The sequence below is a fragment of the Hemibagrus wyckioides genome, linkage group LG06, assembly GCF_019097595.1.
Source record: "Hemibagrus wyckioides isolate EC202008001 linkage group LG06, SWU_Hwy_1.0, whole genome shotgun sequence".
NCBI classification, from domain to species: Eukaryota; Metazoa; Chordata; class Actinopteri; order Siluriformes; family Bagridae; genus Hemibagrus; species Hemibagrus wyckioides.
In genome coordinates this window covers 3,392,785-3,399,341 of record NC_080715.1, presented here as the reverse complement: position 1 = coordinate 3,399,341, position 6,557 = coordinate 3,392,785, and positions in this window count along the sequence as shown.

Genomic DNA, 6,557 nt, shown 5'->3' with positions numbered 1-6,557 from the left:
ACCAAGCCCAAGCAAGAATATTAGTACAACAATATTTTTGCTATTCCATCATTTAATTAGTTGAATTTTTATCTATCTCCTCAACCCCAACCCCCAAAATTGCCCATCTGGGATATCTGTCTGTCCACCCTTCTATGGTTGCCAAGAACCAGGCTTGCAGTCTTGCATCCTGTGTACCAAATCAGTTATTAATTTCCCCATCCTTTTGAATTACAAAAGTAAGGATTACAGATCATTATTTTCTACCCTGCTATAATACAGTGTTGGAGGCATAAAAATGATCTACTTTAGGTATAGCTATACTATAGGTATAGCTGCACAGAAAATTAGCAGCAGGAATGTAAATATTTTAATTTGTTCATTAACTAAGGGTGGTGGTTTATGCATGAAAGACAATTATTAAAGTAATGATCAACACACACCCAAAATATTAATGGTGAACATTTTTGACTATATAAAAATGATTCTCTTAAGTCTTGGCGATCTGCCCCTATTAAACAATAAAGAAAGTAAGACATCTTCTTTTTATATACATAGTTTAGTAACCTAATATTAATTTTGACAGAATTTATCATTATCATCGACTTAATTATTTCCTGGATTTTGTATCACCATAATCCCTAAATATATGTAAATGCAGGAAATAGGATTTAAATTGAAAACCTTTTCCCCATTTTGTGCCCTCCCCCCACTTCTCAAACCAAAGTTACACCCTTGATTATGATGTATTTAGATTGATTTATTACATTTAACATGGCGTTTTTTTTCTTTATAAAAAATGTAGCATAATAATAATAATAATAATAATAATAATAATAATAATAATAATAATAATAATAATAATAATAATAATAGAGAGGTCCAGTAGGGGGCAATGTGATCCTCCACTCCTTCTTTTTGGTATGCAAACTGCACAACAATAATCTTATCTATTTTAATGACTTATTACTCAAATGACCTAAAATCATTTCTAAACTTTATTTTTTTTTTTTTTTTACCAGATTTACAACTAATACACATCCAGCTTAGGACACTGCATTCGACATCATGCCCACACACTGCTGGATATATGGCTGATGCATGTGACAAGCAAAACCGAAAACAGTTAAGATTAGGATTCTAGAAGATATCCTGGAGATGTGTTGTGTTTGGTTTCTGTTGGTAACATAAAGTGGAAAGATAAGTTCCAAACTGGAGCATCTTATTGGTTTGGTTGTTGATTTATTTGTTAACTTATAATAAACCACAGTGTGGTTGGATATGTATACACTACCAGTGAAAAGTTTGGACACATCTTCTAATTCCATGGTAAAACAATGCTGAAGGTGGCCGAAATCCACAATAATGTCCTTTGAACAGTTGATATTAAGATATGTCTGCTACTGATGCTCTGTAAAGCCTTCATAACGCCTCTAATCTGAGGTGCTGTTAATTGGTTAACATATTTATGGGATTTACAGGGATTAAGTTAACATATTATTTGTTCAGTTGTGTAAACACACATTAAACCACAAAAAAACATTACATGCTCACATGACATGGTATGTTCGGTGTTCCACAAGGTTCTTTTGTAGACTTACTGCTTTTTTCCTCATGTATCCTACCCCTTGGTGCAATTATTCATAAACAAGTTTTTATTCTTCTGCTGATGACACACAGTTATATGATTCAGCAAAGCCAGATGAGAGACATCAGCTTATTAAGATTGAAGAATGCATAGAGGACATTAGTTTGTTTAGTCAAGCTCTTTATATTTTTTTTTTCTTACATAATGGAGCAGCTCTGGTGAGTCATGGGCATAGAGTGTTGTGGTGAACTGGGAGTTATGGATGCTGCACCCCTCCAACCACTGTCCATCCCCACTAGAAATTACATTGATTTCTAACTAAGCTCAAAAGCTCCAGGTTACATATTACACTTGACTATATATATATATATACACTATATTGCCAAAAGTATTCGCTCACCCATCCAGATAATCAAAATCAGGTGTTCCAATCACTTCCATGGCCGCAGGTGTATAAAATCAAGCACCTAGTCATGCAGACTGTTTTTACAAACATTTGTGAAAGAATGGGTCGCTCTCAGGAGCTCAGTGAATTCCAGCGTGGAACTGTGATAGGATGCCACCTGTGCAACAAATCCAGTCGTGAAATTTCCTCGCCCCTAAATATTCCACAGTCAACTGTCAGCTGTATTATAAGAATGTGGAAGTGTTTGGGAACGACAGCAACTCAGCCACGAAGTGGTAGGCCACGTAAACTGACGGAGCGGGGTCAGCGGATGCTGAGGCGCATAGTGTGAAGAGGTCGCCAACTTTCTGCAGAGTCAATCGCTACAGACCTCCAAACTTCATGTGGCCTTCAGATTAGCTCAAGAACAGTGCGCAGAGAGCTTCATGGAATGGGTTTCCATGGCCGAGCAGCTGCATCCAAGCCATACATCACCAAGTGCAATGCAAAGCGTCGGATGCAGTGGTGTAAAGCACGCCGCCACTGGACTCTAGAGCAGTGGAGACGCATTCTCTGGAGTGACGAATCGCGCTTCTCCATCTGGCAATCTGATGGACGAGTCTGGGTTTGGCGGTTGCCAGGAGAACGGTACTTGTCTGACTGCATTGTGCCAAGTGTAAAGTTTGGTGGAGGGGGGATTATGGTGTGGGGTTGTTTTTCAGGAGCCGAGCTTGGCCCCTTAGTTCCAGTGAAAGGAACTCTGAATGCTTCAGCATACCAAGACATTTTGGACAATTCCATGCTCCCAACTTTGTGGGAACAGTTTGGAGCTGGCCCCTTCCTCTTCCAACATGACTGTGCACCAGTGCACAAAGCAAGGTCCATAAAGACATGGATGACAGAGTCTGGTGTGGATGAACTTGACTGGCCTGCACAGAGTCCTGACCTCAACCCGATAGAACACCTTTGGGATGAATTAGAGCGGAGACTGAGAGCCAGGCCTTCTCGTCCAACATCAGTGTGTGACCTCACAAACGCGCTTCTGGAAGAATGGTCAAAAATTCCCATAAACACACTCCTAAACCTTGTGGACAGCCTTCCCAGAAGAGTTGAAGCTGTTATAGCTGCAAAGGGTGGACCGACGTCATATTGAACCCTATGGATTAGGAATGGGATGTCACTTAAGTTCATATGTGAGTCAAGGCAGGTGAGCGAATACTTTTGGCAATATAGTGTATATATATATATATAGTCAAGTGTAATAATATATATATTATAGTCGTCCAAACTTTTCACTGGTAGTGTATACATATCCAACCACACTGTGGTTTATTATAAGTTAACAAATAAATCAACAACCAAACCAATAAGATGCTCCAGTTTGGAACTTATCTTTCCACTTTATGTTACCAACAGAAACCAAACACAACACATCTCCAGGATATCTTCTAGAATCCTAATCTTAACTGTTTTCGGTTTTGCTTGTCACATGCATCAGCCATATATCCAGCAGTGTGTGGGCATGATGTCGAATGCAGTGTCCTAAGCTGGATGTGTATTAGTTGTAAATCTGGTAAAAAAAATAAATAAATAAAGTTTAGAAATGATTTTAGGCCATTTGAGTAATAAGTCATTAAAATAGATAAGATTATTGTTGTGCAGTTTGCATACCAAAAAGAAGGAGTGGAGGATCACATTGCCCCCTACTGGACCTCTCTATTATTATTATTATTATTATTATTATTATTATTATTATTATTATTATTATTATATATACTGTTAAAAAAAAATTGACCCTGTAAATATTATTCTGATACCGTGTTTAAATATTACGTGAAATTATTATGTTGAGAATTTTAATGTTGCATTGAATTTAATATGATGCTTAGTGTTTGCATGTAATTTTGTTTAATCATTTGTACATGTAAATTTTATACACAATAATATTAGTAATATTAACTACAGTAATGCATTGCCTGCACACCCTCTTGAAAGCAATTTAGCTTTACTTCAGTAATGTGAGCAAATCTGGCAAGCCTCCGCATGTTAACTGGATGATGGTTTTTGGTTAGAGACATGTTTTTTTTACTTATTTCACTGGCATATTGGTGGCTTCAAACACATTCCATTAAAGCCAGTACATACTTAATGACTATACAGCTGGTTATGAATGTGATTTGCTCGTGACAACTGGTCGGACCTAGATTTTTTAAATTTTATTGATATGCTGCAAATGTTGTATGTTATCGGGAATATTATGTGTTAAAATTTGTGTTAAAAAGAGAGTAATTTCTATATATACATATTATACTTCCTATATATTTTATAGACTTGAAGAAATTGACTCATTCAGTAAGTTGGTCATAACTGCTGGTGCTCAGTAAGTTGATCAGATAAGTACTTATAAATTCAGTTCGGCATGATTGATTGATTGATTGATTGATTGATTGATTGATTGATTGATTGATTTATTTATTTATTTATTTATTTATTTATTTATTTATTTATTTATTTATTCTTTTATTCATTCATTCGTACAACATTTAATCAGTCAATTTATTTTTTTTTATTTTTAGGACTGGATTATACTGACTTGGTCATAAATGGGTGTACTTAATAAACTGGATAATCATAAATATTACAGCAAAGCACATGACACATTGTGTTTTTAGCATCTTTTGTTTCAGATCAAACAGGAGTTCAGAAGGATAAGAATTCATCTGGAAGGAATCTTTCTCTCAAAAATGGACTTTTACCCCCCCAAATTTTTGAGATATTTGGAACAAAAGGCGGGGTTGCAGGCACAAAAATAAGGCCCGTACTGGATTCACTTAGTCCGGTAAAGTGTAAAATTGTCACATTTACTGAGAAGAGAAAACTGAACTAATCTTTACAGATGAATTTTTAACTCCTGAACTCTCAGTTCTTTCTTGACAAATCTATGGTGTATTTTTGTTTTCCCTCACCACTGTCTTATGTACTGTTTAGAGAATCTTTTAGAAATTACCTTATTATTGGATTTGTTGTTATGTAGCAGACTTTATTGATGGTGACCTAAAAATTCTGTTGCTTTTTTGCTATTTTATCTTTCTGCATGCATGAGTGAGTTACACTATGTACAGTTATGCTCTTTGCAAAATTTCTTATCTTTCTAAAAGAGCAGCATGTGGAAAGTAGATGAGATGCAGTCATCTGCTGCTTGATAGTGTTCCTTGGAGAGTCTGGAGAAGAACTTATTATGATTACTGGGTAAATTTTAACATTTGCTTTGTGATTTTCTGATGATTGTTGATTTAGTATTAAACTTACCACACATTTAATCAATGTCTCGTTCTTGGCTTTGTATTTCTCTTCCATTATTGTTTGTAAATATTATTTAACGGCCAATTTAATCAAGACATTTATTCAAGAAAATAGGTACAGTATATGCATCAACATACAGATACTCATGTTTTGACAGGATGTCAGCAAAGAAACTGTTAAGGAGGACAATGCTGAGTATGTCATGAAGATCTTTGGCCTCTGTGGAAGTGCTGCATCCGAAGGCCCCACCCCTGCTCATGTCCATCATCATTGAGGAAACTGAGGTTTTTGATGACTGTAGATATGCTGCAAAAGCTTGCCTCCTGCTTATGTCTATGCTATGAACCTAAGCTACCCTCCAAAGCTGAAATACACATTTAAAGTGTTTCAGAAACTCTTCCTTTGAGCTTGAGGTCCTTAAGATGTCAAAATCCAGTCTTTGCAGAAAAAACTTCTGGCATGAGCATATATGTACAGTGATGGAAAAAATTATTTGATCCCCTGCTGATTTTGTACATTTGCCCACTGACCAAGAAATGATCAGTCTGTAATTTTAATGGTAGGTGTATTTGAACAGTGAGAGACAGAATACCAACAAAAAAATCCAGAAAAACACATTTCAGAAAAGTTCTACATTGATTTGCATTTTAATGAGTGAAATAAGTATTTGATCCCCTATCAATCAGAAAGATTTCTGGCTCCCAGGTGTCTTTTATACAGGTAAGGAGCTGAGATTACAGTAGGAGCACTCTCGGGGAGTGCTCTTAATCTCAGCTCCTTAACTGTATGAAAGACACCTGTCCACAGAAGGAAGCAATCAATCAGATTCCAAACTCTCCATCATGGCCAAGACCAAAGAGCTGTCCATGGATGTCAGGGACAAGACTGTAGACCTACACAAGGCTGGAATGAGCTACAAGACCATCGCCACGCAGCTTGGTGAGAAGGTGACAACAGTTGGTGCGATTATTCCCAAATAGAAGAAACACAAAAGGACTGTCAATCTTCCTCGGTCTGGGGCTCCATGCAAGATCTCACCTCATGGAGTTTCAATGATCATGAGAACGGCGAGGAATCAGCCCAGAATTACACTGGAGGATTTTGTCAAGGAGCTGGGACCATAGTCCCCAAGAAAACAATTGGTAACACACTACGACGTGAAAGACTGAAATCCAGTAGCGCCTGCAAGGTCCCCCTGCTAAAGAAAGCACATGTACAGGCTCATCTGAAGTTTGCCAGTGAACATCTGAATGATTCAGAGGAGAACTGGTGAAAGTGTTGTGGTCAAATGAGACCAAAATC